This window comes from Rutilus rutilus (assembly GCF_951802725.1).
Source record: "Rutilus rutilus genome assembly, chromosome: 1".
Lineage (NCBI taxonomy): Eukaryota > Metazoa > Chordata > Actinopteri > Cypriniformes > Leuciscidae > Rutilus > Rutilus rutilus.
The window spans coordinates 6,099,654-6,114,477 of NC_140209.1; the positions used below are offsets into that span (position 1 = coordinate 6,099,654).

General features: G+C 39.3%; 1 protein-coding gene across 2 annotated transcripts in view; it reads right to left on the reverse strand.

Annotated features, from left to right (window-relative positions):
- LOC311302609 (uncharacterized protein) overlaps window positions 1-14,824 on the reverse strand; it is a 495,915-nt gene that overhangs the window by 58,955 nt on the left and 422,136 nt on the right. Inside the window, exon 1 of one of the 2 annotated variants that reach the window (XM_084428590.1) lies at window positions 2,673-3,313. The exons of the other annotated variant lie outside the window; for it this stretch is intronic. The gene's annotated coding sequence lies outside the window, so the exon portion shown is untranslated. Of the gene's footprint in view, window positions 1-2,672; window positions 3,314-14,824 lie in introns of those variants that run through there. 2 annotated transcript variants of the gene reach the window in all.

The window sequence follows — 14,824 nt, forward strand, 5'->3', positions numbered from 1 at the left end:
AGTTAAAGATTAAATAAAACGGCAGCAGCGTCAATTCCCCTCTCAAACTCAGAGGGGAGATCTCAAACTTTTACTTTTGACTCGACATTCAGTAACACAGGGTTCATACACATTTTAACCAATACTTTTCCATGACTTTTCGGCACATTTTCATGTATTCCTGAAAATGTCAGTCGACATTAGAGCTGACACAGAAGCGGCATCAAAACTGGCATTAGCCTACTATATTTACACTGCATTTACAATTGCATAAATAAAGCTATTCAATATTTAAATGAAATGATTTATAATTTTAACGTTTTAATTAAAAGAAGTTTTACTTTAAATATGAAACTAAAACCACCAGTAGGTGGCGGCAAGTCACTGTCTTAATAAGCGAGTTGTTGAAGTAATTTCAACCGATTCGTTCAAACGGAATCATTAAAATGATTCGTTCAAAACGCGGATTTCATTAAATAATAATAAAAAAAATAATCATCGATGTCTGTTGGACTACGGCTTCATTATGAAATTCTCGTCGGCGATATAAAGTGAAAATTGACAATATTGTGTCCAAAAAGTAACTCACAATGTTAAAGGTAGGGTAGGTAATCCTGTTCAGAAACACTTTTTTTTTTATACTGGGTGAAATGGTCCTTCCATCCTGATAGTAGTCAATACATTATGTGTTCAGAAAAAGGAATGAAAAAAAAATCAGACCTCTGTAGCAGCTGCAGGACAGTAAAAACTCTGACCAATCACTGCCATTCGGTGCGAATGTAAAGAACCAATCAGATGCCTTCATGTCTCGTGCCCGAGCCCCACTGCGCGCGCTGCCCTGCGTGCACTCATCACATGTCACCGTTCCCGGAAATATTCAGCTCAAAGCACCTGCATATGCAGTCAGCGAAGGCAAACAAGGCAAAAACTACTTCCTCGGACCCTGCCCGCACTCTTGAACGACCTCCTCTGCTTCGCCCTCAACCCCGGACCTGTCCTCGAACCGACGATGCGGTACTTGTCTCCGGACTCGGAGTGTACGTTAGTCTTCATTAGAGTCAACAATGTTTTCATCATGCAAACTCTTACATGCAAAACACCGTATATGGTATGAATCTTACACGAAATTCACCTTCATCACAGTGTAACTGATGGTAATGGAAAAACGTGTATCAATGCAACCTGTTTTTAGTTTTGCCTTATAAATATAGCTCGTTACCGAATGAAACTTTACCATTATCGATATGCTAGCTTGATAGTGAGTACTAAAAGAAATCTTATTTGTTTATTTTCATAGTGATAAAGTTAGGTATTTTATTACATGTGATTCTGACATGATGTCACTGTATGTACTGCACTCCTCTCCACTCGTCTCAGGTAATAAATGCGTCTTCCAGCTGAGCCTGAGCGTTTGGCGTCGCGCGTTCATGTGTTTTGGGGGCGTGGCTTTGGAAGGAGCTCAGAAGGGAGGGGGTGGGAGTGAACAGAAATAATGAGCTGTGTTTATTGCAGATTAAAAGGTCTACAGTTACTCGATTTTTATATTTTCTTTTTCAGAGTACTTACATTTTAATTATGTATTGGTATATAAAGACAGTTTAAACAAATTTTGAATGTTTTTTTTTTTTTTTAAATCCTACCTACTCTGCCTTTAACTTTACTGTTAATTTACCTGTTGCATAAAATAAATAGCACATATGCAATTATATGCAAAGGAAAACGGCACTCTTGCTCATGTGATATTCTAATATGACAACATATTATGATATAAATATAAGACAAAAACTCATTTGGGGACATCTATAACTGCACTGACACATCACGCAGTGAAAGCAAGCATGAGAGACAAACGCGATATGTCAGCTCGCAGTGCCTCGTACATAGTTAAAACAATGATTAGGCTACAATATCATCATAGTTCATAGACAATATCGCACACTCCTATGCACATAAAGAATGAACTTACAATTGAACTGACATTTACTCGTTTTCTTCTCTCCTCTCGCGTGCAGGAGATAACGTTATAGGCTACTGCGTATCGTTTCACATGCGGCCGGAGCTGCAATCCTCTTTCCGCTACATTCTCGACTTGCAAAACTTTAGCATGCTAGTGCCACTTTCCTGGCATTTCAATTAAATTTCTGTCAGCACCGACTTCGCCTCAGGCAACATCGCAACAAGTGAGTGAATCGGATTCGGAAGTGAACGGAACGTTATGCCGCCCGAATATAAGGACGTTAAGACAACGCGAAATATATTTTTATTAAACAGTTTTTGTATTAATCACATATTATGCTGTGTTAAAAAAAAAATGCCATGACTTTTACAAAACTTTCTGGGTCTTTTTGTTTTTTCAAAACCTTTCCAGGCCTGGAATTTGCATTTTTCAAATTCCATAACTTTTCCAGGTTTTTTTCAAAACGTACGAACCCTGTTCTAGGGTTAAGAACTAACAGTTCTCACTCCAAACATCGAGACAATCACACAAACGACCACAAACTCGCTCAGGTCTGAATGAACTCAGCATATTCTCCTCATGCTCGCTGCTGCTGCACTAAATGTTTATTTCAGAAGGAAGACGCCAGAAAAGACGCACAAGTATCGCTGTGATCGATGAAAACACTACAGAAATGAGCCTGTCGCTTAATCAAACTGTATAAAGTGTGTGCTGATTGAGTAAATATGAGAAATACCGTGAACTGCTCTCCTCACCTCAGAAGTCTCGACGCTGAAACTCTTCTTCTTCTTTGTTTTTAACGGCGGTTGGCAACCAGCTTTTGGTGCATTACCGCCACCTTCCGCTCCGGAGTGTGAATCAGACAATAGGCTTGCACTCTAGTTTCCACATAAAAAAAAAAAAATAAATAAAAAAAAACCTTATAACACATAGACACAATCATTCATTACCCAACACACTTTCCCATATCCCTGTTTATCCTCATAACCTATTAAAGCAACCTGTTTCCCTTAAGAAAGTTAACAATATTCTAACCTGTGCTCTGTCACCTATGCTCAACACTCCTTTTAATGTTAAATCCTGCACCCCTAATTCCCTCAAATTATTCCTCATTATCACTCTCTGTTCCTCATACCTCCTACATCTAATAATTATGTGCTCCACTGACTCCTCTTCTTGACACCACTCACACAAGCCTGTCTCGTGTTTTCCTATCGTTTTCAGTGTTTAGAGCACCGTGCCCCAGCCTTAACCTTGTCATTACAGTTTCCTCTCTCCTGTACCCACCACCTAACCTAGTTATTTTTACACTCTTTTGAATTTGATATAAATGCCTTCCTTTCTCCTTTCTGTCCCACCTTTCTTGCCACTTTTGGTTAGTTTTTTATTTTTCCCAGATGATGCTTTACTTATTTTAATTTGCATTTCTATATTTCCCTTCTTTAAAGCCTTCTTTGCCAATGCATCCACCTGCTCGTTCCCTTTCACCCCTACATGTGCTGGAACCCACATAAATTGTACCTGTCCTCCTTGATTTGCTATCCTTGTAACTGACTGAAGGACTTCATATAACACATGACGGCTTTTTGAGTGAAAAGACCTTAAACTCACTAGGACTGAGGATGAATCGGATAATATCGTCACCTTTTCTTGTCTTGTTTTTTCCACCCACCTTAACGCAACTAACACTGCATTTCCACATTTCCACTGTGTAAACTCCTAAAAAATCTGATGTTCTTCTATTAATTCCTATTCCTTTAGCAGGAATTGCCACCCCATATCCTGTCACTCCTGTCTCAGGTTTCTTAGAACCATCTGTATATATATGTATGAATTCTTTATACTCTTTATTTATGTGGTACTTGAATGCACTTACTGTAATAGACTTGTGTATTCACAGGTTAAGGCTGCCACTTTGTGGGTCATTATTGAAATGGCAGTGGTTGTGTTAAGTATTGTTTGGCAAACAATATTTGAGCCAATGCGAAATCCGTAGTTGCGAGTCTGTTCACTGAAACAACAGAGTAAAGACGTGTTACGGTAGTTCTGCTCAGTCTGTTTATTGTCTTCCACACGATACACCACAAATGGCGACGAGGATATTAACCCTCTGATGGTCTTCGTTTAGCAGTCACACTGGGGGCCTTCCCGGTCATAAATGACCGGACACCTAAAAATGAAACTTCCTCCATCCCAGTAAAAACCAATGCAATTTATTTTTGTTCTATAATATTTATTCTTTTTAATTTAGAATTTTGAGACAATTTGATTGAACTTATTAATATTTATGCAATATTTATAGTCCATTTTTTGCCATTGAAAATAATGATTTACAAAAAAAAATATATATATATATATATATATATATTCTATGCAGTATTTTCGGGTAAAATAGAGACTAGGCTTTCAGAAAAAAAATAAAACAAAAAAAATTCATCAATTTATTAATCATAAAATTAAATAAAACATGATATTGCATGGGTTTACCACTAGATGCCTGTATAGCTCTAAATGGAGATGTTTGTGAATTCTAGTTGTTTTTGGACCAAATTACTTACTTTTAAGATGTGGATTGAATGTATTTTTTTAGAAATTCTCAAATAATACTTTTTTGCCAAGGTTTATAACATTTTATTAATTATTATTTTAATAATTTTAATAATTATTATATTAATTATATATACATATATTAATTATAATTATTAATTATGTTATGTTTTTCACTCTTGATGTTTTAGAGCTTCACCCCTTCATTGCTGAGCACTTTTTTTGTGCATCGTGGCTGATTTGTAGAGAATTTTTGTGTTTTTGTCAATTTCCCATTCATTTCCTATGGGGGAATGACTAATTTTTTTACGACCACTTAGCATGCTCGGATCATGAACTCAATTTTTTTGCGTGTTCACATACATAATGCCAGAAAAGTCACCAAGTTTCGTAACATTCTGAAGCTGTGATTTTTAAAAATTCAAAACAGATTTTTGTAGTCTGAATTTATTGGTGTGTATGTGTATAAAAGTGTGTTTGTATGTGTGTGTGTGTGGGTGGGTGTGAATTTTTTGCACTCTTGATGTTGTAGAGTGTCACCCCTTTACTGCGGTGTACTTTTTTTTAGAATCGTGGCCGATTTGTAGATTGTACAGTCAAAAGTTCAGAGAATTTTTGCGTTTTTGTCAATTTCCCATTCATTTCCTATGGGTCGGTCATTTTTGACCGAAGACCATGAAAGGGACTATTTTTTTTACGGCCACTTAGCATGCTCGGATCATGACCTCATTTTTTTTTTGGTATTCACATACCTAATCCCAGAAAAGTCACCAAGTATCATAACCTTCCGATGAAGCTGTGATTTTTAAAAATTCAAAACAGAAAATTATTCGGTCAGAAGTGACCGAAGACCATCAGAGGGTTAAATGAATACCACGGCATAAATGGACTGTAAGAGTCACGTACACTGGTCGTAGTAAAAAAAAAAGTAGTTTTTTTTTTTTCCGGAGGAACCAGGCACGTGTTGGATTAGTAGTTAGCATCGGAAAAAATCTGCCATGGCTGTGCCAATCGGTCGTGTGGATGAATACAATGACGCAAAGGAGGATTTTGAGTAATATCTGGAACGTCTGGAACAGTGGATGTTGGCAAATGAAATCAAGGATGAAAAGAAGGTGTGTGTGTTTCTCTCTGTGATTGGGGCTGATGCTTATAAGCTGCTGAAGAATCTGGTGTCGCCAACAGTACCGAGTGCTATGGAGTACGCTGATCTGGTGAGAGCACTGAGCACACATTACAAGCCGGCACCGATTGTAATCGCGGAACGGTTTCGGTTCCAGAAGCGTAACCAGAAAGAGAGTGAAACTGTCTCTGATTATGTGGTGGCTTTGAGGCAGCTATCAGCTACCTGTGTTTTTGGACAGTACCTGGATGATGCGCTGAGAGATCGTTTTGTGAGTGGATTACGCTCGGATGCCGTGCAGCGCAGATTGCTGTCTGAAAAGGATCTGACCTTCCCAAAGGCTTGTGAGATTGCAGTAGCAATGGAACTGGCGTCAAAGAAATCAATGGAATTTTCTGGACACAGCGAGCTTCATCAGGTAAATGCCCTGTCAAGTGCAAGCTTTTCTGAGAAGGGGAGGAAAGGACAGTTTAGACGACAAAATGAGAATAAAGCACAAAGCAAAGGCCAAAAAGGAGTAAAAAATTACTTTTGGAGACAACAACAGACATGCTACCGATGTGGGGGAAAACACTCAGCACGTGACTGCAGATTTAAAAATGAAAAGTGTCATACCTGCTCCAAAATTGGACACATAGCCCGTGCATGTAGAAAGGGAAAAGCCATTTCTCAAACTCAGTATGTGGAAGCTGAAGGAAATACATGCAGAGAGGATGAAGAGGCTGAACTTTTTGGAGTGTATACAGTATACTCCACCTCAAGCTGTGAAAAGGGGTACAGAGTGGATGTCGCACTGGGTGATAAGAGTACAACAATGCTACCGGATACAGGGTCAGCTGTGTCAGTGGTATCTGAGGATTTCTACCAGACGAATCTGAATAAATTCAGTTTAAAACCAGCCCCCGAGTTAAAGCTAAAATCATATTCAGGTCAAAGTATCGCTGTTCGAGGATACATCAGGATACCAGTGAAGTATGAAACACAGCAAGTCACCTTACCTCTGGTCATTGTAAAGGGAAGTAGACCAGCTCTGATTGGTAGGAACTGGCTAAAGGAACTACACCTGAACTGGAAACAGATTTTCACTGTACACAGGGTGCTTACACAGGTAGAGGGGACCCCAGGAGTCAACGAGGTGTTACAGCGCCACCAGGCAGTGTTCTCTGAGAACCAAGGCTGCTTAGAGGGTTTTAAAGCCAAAATCCGCGTAAAACCAGGCACCACACCAATCCTTTGCAAAGCTCGCCCAGTTCCTTACGCATTAAAGGAAGCAGTAGAAAAGGAGCTGGACAGGTTGGAGAAAATGAAAGTGATTTCAAAGACTGAGAAAAGTGAGTGGGCCTCTCCGATAGTCACCGTGCCAAAGGCAGATAAAACAATTAGGATTTGTGGTGATTACAAGGTCAGTATTAACCGGTGTATGGAAGAGCAGACATACCCACTACCTAACACTGAAGATCTGTTTGCTACTTTAGCAGGAGGAACATCATTCAGTAAACTTGACCTCTCTCATGCTTACCAGCAGCTGATGTTAGATTAAGAGTCAGAGAAGTATTTGACAGTCAACACTCATAAGGGCCTGTACAAATTTCATCGCCTCAGCTATGGTGTTTCCAGCGCACCTGCAATTTTTCAGTCTGTTATGGACCAGATCTTACAAGGGCTGGATCATGTGACATGTTTTTTGGATGATATTCTCATAACTGCTTCATCTGAGGAGAAGCATGTAAAAAGACTGGATGAAGTGCTCACACGTCTGGAAAAACATGGTGTCCGAGTGAAAATGTCAGTTTTTTCAGAGCAGTGTGGAGTATCTGGGACATCGCATTGACCAGGATGGCCTGCACCCCACTGATGAAAAGATTGTAGCCATAAACAAAGCACCGGAGCCAAAAAATGTCACTGAGCTGAAGTCTTTCTTAGGTCTTCTTAACTACTACAGCCGTTTCCTGCCAAACTCCTCCACCATCCTCCACCCTCTGCACAACCTGCTGAGAAAAGAGGCTAAGTGGGTTTGGACTTCTGAGTGTGCTAAGGCATTTGAAGATGCAAAGCAGCTATTACAGAAAAATAAAGTGTTGGTGCATTACGACACCCGGTTGCCACTCCGGATTGCATGTGATGCGTCACCCTATGGAGTAGGGGCGGTGATTTCTCATGTCATGGAAAATGGAGAGGAACGGCCTGTGGCTTTTGCATCAAGGACATTAACTGAGGCTGAAAGAAAATATGCCCAAATCGAAAAGGAGGCACTTGCCATCATCTTTGGAGTTAAGAAATTCCATAAATATCTGTATGGGAGGAAATTCACACTCATAACAGATCACAAACCACTGTTAACTATCCTGGGACCAAAGTCAGCGGTTCCAACTTTAGCAGCATTAAGGATGCAACGCTGGGCTCTCATCCTCATGGCATACAGCTATGATATTGAGTACAGAAGATCAGCTGATCATGCAAACGCTGATGCTTTGTCCCGCCTACCCAGAGCCTCATTCGACAACACAGGAGAAGAGGGAGGTATTTTTTACTTCTCACACGTGGAGGAACTACCAGTGGGTGCAAAAGACATTGAGAGAGCTACTTTAAAAGATTCTATACTGAACAAAGTGTGGAGCTACACAATGAATGGATGGCCAAGTCATGTTCAGGAGGAAGCACTGCGGCCTTATTTCATACGCAGGCAGGAGTTGTCAGCGGAACAAGGCTGCATTCTTTGGGGCCAGCGAGTCATCATACCCCCAGGTTATCGCCAGCGCTTACTGGAAGACCTTCATCATGTGCACCCAGGTATCTGCCGCATGAAAGCTCTCGCTCGCAGCTACATGTGGTGGCCTGGCTGTGATGGGGAAATAGAAGAGCTGGTGAAAGGTTGCTCAATCTGCCAAGCTGTTCAGAAAATGCCAGCAGTCGCACCGCTGCACCACTGGAGATGGCCGGAAAGAGTGTGGCAGAGGATTCACATTGATTTTGCTGAGAAGGACAAGCAGTATTTTCTGGTGGTCATTGATAGCCATTCAAAGTGGTTAGAAGTTTTTCCCATGTCTTCCACCACGTCTCACAACACAATTGTAGTGCTGCGAAGCTTGTTCTCTGCGTATGGACTGCCAGAAGAGCTGGTATCAGATAATGGTCCACAGCTGGTGTCGAAGGAGTTTACACAGTTTCTGGAGAGAAACGGTATCAAACACACTGCTGTACCTGCATACCATCCTGCATCAAATGGAGCTGCAGAGAGGTCAGTGCAGATCTTGAAACGTGCGCTGACGAAGAATGTGTTGGAAGCGGAGGGAAAGGCTCCCTTGCCACTCAGTCATAGACTTGCAAATTTCCTGCTCATGTACCGCAGTACACCCCACACCGTGACTGGACGGACACCGGCTGAGTTATTCCTGAAACGCCAGATCCGAACTCGTTTCAGTTTGCTTAAGCCCACGTTTGCCAGACAGATTGAAGAGAAACAAGCCACACAGAAACGTCATCATGACCGTGATGGCTCATCTCTTCGTTTCTTTCAGGAGGGGGAAGGGGTCCGCGTCCGAAATTTCAGGGGAGGAGTGGAGAAATGGAGTCAGGCAGAAGTACTAAAAAGACTGGGAGCTGTTACATACTTGGTGCAAGAGGGTCAGAGGCAGCGCACAGTGCATGTCGACCACATGTTACCATGGCGAGGAAATGTTGAGACACTTCAAAAAAGCTTGCCCTCACCAGAGGTTGAAAATGAGCCGCCAGTAATTATGGACTGTGTTTTTCCAGCTGTTTTGCCTAGTGCACCAGTGACGCTAATACCACCTACTGTTCTCACTAAAACAACGGAACAGGTTGTCGAGGTGTCATCTCACACTTCAAACAAAAACTCTCCTGAGAAACGGCGGTACACAGAGAGGGTCTGTGTACCACCTAAAAGACTGAATCTATAAGCAGCAGTATTTTGTAGGTAAATGTAAATCTGCACAGTGAATGCAAACTGCCAAGAGACATTTTTTTGTTGAAAATAGGAAGTACATTTTTTGCCGGAGATTTAGGTTTATTTAGGGCAGTAGATTTATTTTGGTTGTGAGATTTAAATGCAAAGTTAGTTGTTGCTTATTATTTCTAAACTTAAAAGGGTTCTTGTTTAAAACTAAAAAGGGAGGAATATAATAGACTTGTGTATTCACAGGTTAAGGCTGCCACCTTGTGGGTCATTATTGAAATGGCAGTGGTTGTGTTAAGTATTGTTTGGCAAACAATATTTGAGCCAATGCGAAATCCGTAGTTGCGAGTCTGTTCACTGAAACAACAGAGTAAAGACGTGTTACGGTAGTTCTGCTCAGTCTGTTTATTGTCTTCCACACGATACACCACACTTACCAAATCTATTTGATCTTTTCCTTTCCTTTTTAACTCTAACAAATACCAGTCAATATCAGGCCAAACAAGTACCCATGGAGCCACCATCGGATATACAACTGCAGGGCTCATCTTCATATCAAATACTCCAAATTCTATTGCTACCTCTTTGCCTACTCGACTAAAATTATCTCTGTTATATCTTGCATTCTCCCATGTCTCCTGCAACACTACTTATCATTATGTCCCTGCAAATTATTAATTTGTAATGAACAGATTCAGAGTCTGAAGAGTGAAATGGAGGGAATAATCAGAGAGAAAGAGAGAACAGAAAGAGAGAGACAATGACAACTAGAGGATTTAGAGAAGAGACTGAAAGAAGAAATAAACATAAGAGAAGATCAACAACAGAACTTTGAAGAAAAACTGAAGAGAAGTGGAAGACAAACAATCAAGCATCTATTTCACAGACTCCATGTTGAAGTCAAACACCTCAACAAACTGAGAGCTTCAGATGTTCTTCGGATAACCAAACATTCATTACAGTCACATGAGTCTTGTGCTGAAGAGGAGCGGATTCAGATTTTCACACAACAACTACTGATGTTGAACTACAGAGCAAGATATATTCATGCTAAAGAGACCAGTGAAATGTCTATGTCAAACAAAGGAGACAGTCAATCTGAACTCATTCACCCGATGGATGTTCAGATGGCCGTATTTCACTGTGCTGATGGTCTCCTGAAGCAGCTGATGGTCACTAAACTGTCCCAGTGTCAGTACGCTCTGCCTCTGCTTGTTCCTGATCCATTCACACAACAGATTGAGTTTCATCTCTGGACATTCAGACAAATCAACAAGAGCTGGAAGAAGAGAAACACCAACCATGAAACCATCAGTCAAACCAGATCCAGAGTCCTGATGGATGGAGTGGTGGAGATCGCCTGGTTCTGCCCCTCTGGGAAAGACACGGATAAATTCACTGACTGTGTTGCGTTCTGTAATCTACACGGGGATGCAGGAGACCATGAGAAACAGCTGCAGATCCTCTCTGAAATGGCCTCAGTCAATGTTGTTCTTCTTCCACAACTGGACAGGAATGACAGACATGTAGCAAAGATACAAAACCTGTTCAGGAACAGAAAGCCACTCATTTGTCTATTTACTGAGGATGAATCTGCATTATCTGAGCTGAAGAGAGGTAAAATCAAAATTGGTTTGAAAGACAAAAATCAGTCAGATGTATCTGAAGAACTCAGAAGAGCGACAAATGATTGTCTCTCATAATCATCTTCCACTTTCAGACTTGAAGATGTGGCCAAACTCTGTGGTGGAAATTCTTTTCTCAACTTCAAATCAATAATTGTAAGACAGTAGGACATCTCAAAGGTTAACAAAGATCAGCTTTATTTCTTGCAAGAAATAGACATTCACATACAGAACGCATCTGGTATGGGAAGGCCCCGACTTCTGCTTTTTGCCCAGCTTATATACACAAAACACATCCTGGTTAGGCTTCACCATTCGTTTACCTTAAAAGGAGGCATCTCGTCCAAAATCTTTGTCTTGCATAAATTATATCCAAACAGAACAATATCATGCCTAGATACAAGTTCCTGTTTTTAGCTGCTGCTCAAAATTCACACCTTTTGTCTATCGTTATTTTGATCTGAGCTGCGCACATAGTTCACCAACAATAGGTCACTTGAGTACTCTTAGTCTCTTTGCTACTAAGTCTCCTATAACTCAAAACATTTTGTCACTCAAAACATTTTGTCCCTGCAAGCTTGTCTTAACTTATGCTTTTCTGAAACACTTGATTACACATCTTTAATAACGTGCTTTAGCTTATATGAATATATTTCTTTAAATGCTCATGAGTAAAAATAAAGTGAAAGATGTTAATACAAGTTGTACACTTCTAAAAGTAAAAACACATCTAAAAGTAAAAGAACACATCTAAAAGTAAAAGAACACATCTAAATGTAAAATTTCTATCACAATCCCCCATTTGTTCATTCAAAGAACATACACAAAATTTGACATTTACTTCTCCATAATCATAGTAATTTACAACAGGTAAATTTTCTTAGTTTCTTAGTCAAACTCATGTTTGCTCTCGTTCTCGTATACCTCACCTTCAGGCACTGTAACCTCAACTTCATCTTCTTCCCAACATTCTAATTCTAGCAATCTAATTCTATTTTCAAAAAAACTAATCATACCATAGTACATTGCCTTTTAACTTTGAATCAAGCTAAATTATCCTTTGCTAAATTTCGAATCACATTGATCTATTAGGCCTTTAACAGGCTGATACTGCTGATTAACCATTTTTCTTAACCATGTTTTACTAGCTTTTAATTCAAGCAGGCGATTGTTTTACTTAGTCAGATCTATTTAAGGATCTGTGTAATAAAATCTAACCAAAAAGTTCTAGAATACTTTCATTTTTATCCTTAACACAAATATCAATAATTATATTATTTTGTTTCAAACAATGTCATTAATTTTAAAATTAACTCTCACCCAGCTGTTGCCATGAGAATAGCTTTAGCTGCTGATATGTCATTTAATCTTTTATTATCTATCCTAAAATCCTATTTTTCCAGAATTAACATGTCCTGCTTCTATTTGTTGGCAATGCGGAATTAATTCATAATGGATCCATTGATCCAGATCATTAAATCTGTAACTTCATTCTAAATTAAGAAAGCTTTTTAGAATTTTGTTTTATGAGCAAATATTCTATTTCACTGAAATGTTCTAACTGTTGAGATTCATTTCAGTTTAAATCTAACATGTTTGTGTTACATTGTTCTTGGTCTTGGTTTTAACTTTATGCCCCCTACATATATATATGTATATATATTTTAACACGTTGAAGACCTTTCTCAACAAAGCAAGTCCATATTTCATTTATGGAAGCCTGGCTAAATTAGCAAGCACTGTTACCGTATTCCTAGATAGACTAGACCTGCAGTCACCTCTCAGATATCAAATACAGACATTAGACAATACATGAAAGGAACATTTCAATAATCACACTGGTAACTTCTTTAACCAATAATATCCAGAAATTAAATATGTTTCCCAAAAATCAATCTCCTTTTGAAAGTTTTTCTTTTGCTATTTTAACAAATGGAAACACCTAAAAAATATTTAATGTAGTCATTAATTAATCGCTATAGAAGTTCTCCCAATTATCTATTCGGACCTAAGTCCAGCATAGTAACTTATTCTCTCTTATTAGAGAACAACTATTACAACTATTAAATTTTTTTTTTAGCATCTATGATATCTGAATTAGGGTTCTAAACCCCTTAAGTTTCTTCAAAAATAGTCCCTATAGATTATTTATCATCTTTACAGTAATGTACCTATTTAGAGTCCCTATACTCTACAGAATTAAGACATTTTCCTCTTCTTAATTTACGAGTACCTGAATGTACCTATTAATTAGTAATTGTTCAAATCATGAGTTCTAAATACTCAGTCCTACAGTATAGTTTGATTGAAACAAATAAAACATCAATTAACATAACACACAATTAATTATTATGCTAAGCTTAAACCATTAGTTGGTCCACATCTTCCTCCAGATGTGTTGATCATCTCGTTGCCCCATGGACGTTCCATCTTCACCAGGGTGATTCTTTGCGAAACGTTGCAATGGGCTCTCCCACGTCGGCAAGGGAGGAAAGTTACTAGCACTTCCTTTGATCCCCCACTTGATGCTGTGCGTTGTCGTTGGTGTCGGCGTTTGGGGTTGCTGAGGGCTGGTTGGCGTAGTTTAAGTCGATATGCTTGGACGGAGGTGTCACACACTGCAACCTTGCTGATAGTTGCAAGATTTTTCCTCAGAACACAACCGCAGTCCACTGGACCTTGTTTGTGGAGTGAACCATAAGAACAACCTGTGAATGGAGACCTTAAGTATTTTTGTTAGTGACAACATGTATCATGTCGCCAGACTCATCTGCTTATCCGGCCGGTCGTCCTTTTTTGATGAGACCTGTAAAATTTCATGTTAAACAGTAACAAGACAATATTTTATACATTTGGAACAGAATCAGTTCTGTTCGATGAGATCCATCATGACATCCTGTAAAAAGTAAAACGTTAAGTATTGGGTGGACAGGGCAAGCTAGCTTGCTCTCTTCCTTCCCAAAGTTATACGCTGTACGTGTGTGGCATTGTTTATTTCTGCCACAACAACAACCCAGCTCAGGATAGTTAGTCAAAATCATCCATGGCCATTATTTTATTGGGAATATTTTCTTCCCTGTTGGGTCATATTTTAATTTTTTAGATACAGCTGTTTTGATTGACATCATTTATGTCTCTCAACACCATAATTCACACTCTCACTTTCACACACTCCACACACACCTCTCTGGCCAGAGATTCATTCATTCATTCATTCATTCTTGTCTGCCTTAGCAGTTTATGAACTGAATGGGGAACATATATTAGGAGTGGAATACCACCAAATATGAACGGTAACAAAGTTCGACGACGACAGAAACTACTGAACGTAGACACACTGTGGCATTCCCCTTGCAACAGTGTCTGAACGTTAGGATATCAATTCTCAGTTGTCCGATGCAGTCGTCATGTGTTTGAGTTCAACACCGTGAACGTAAACCTAACTTTTCAAAATCAACTAGATTAAACACTTTAAATAGAAATCGTATAGACCTACAGTTGCAGTTGAGAGAATCCGTTTTAATTTCCCAAATGCAATTTGTCATTCTCTGCACAATTTCAATTTCCCAACTTTTTGTTGTTGCTCATAAGCTATTTAAAAGAAGATTTGAAAATCTTCACACAATCTTTGATCCATGGACAACATAAAAAATAACATTTCTATCTCGTACCCCTGA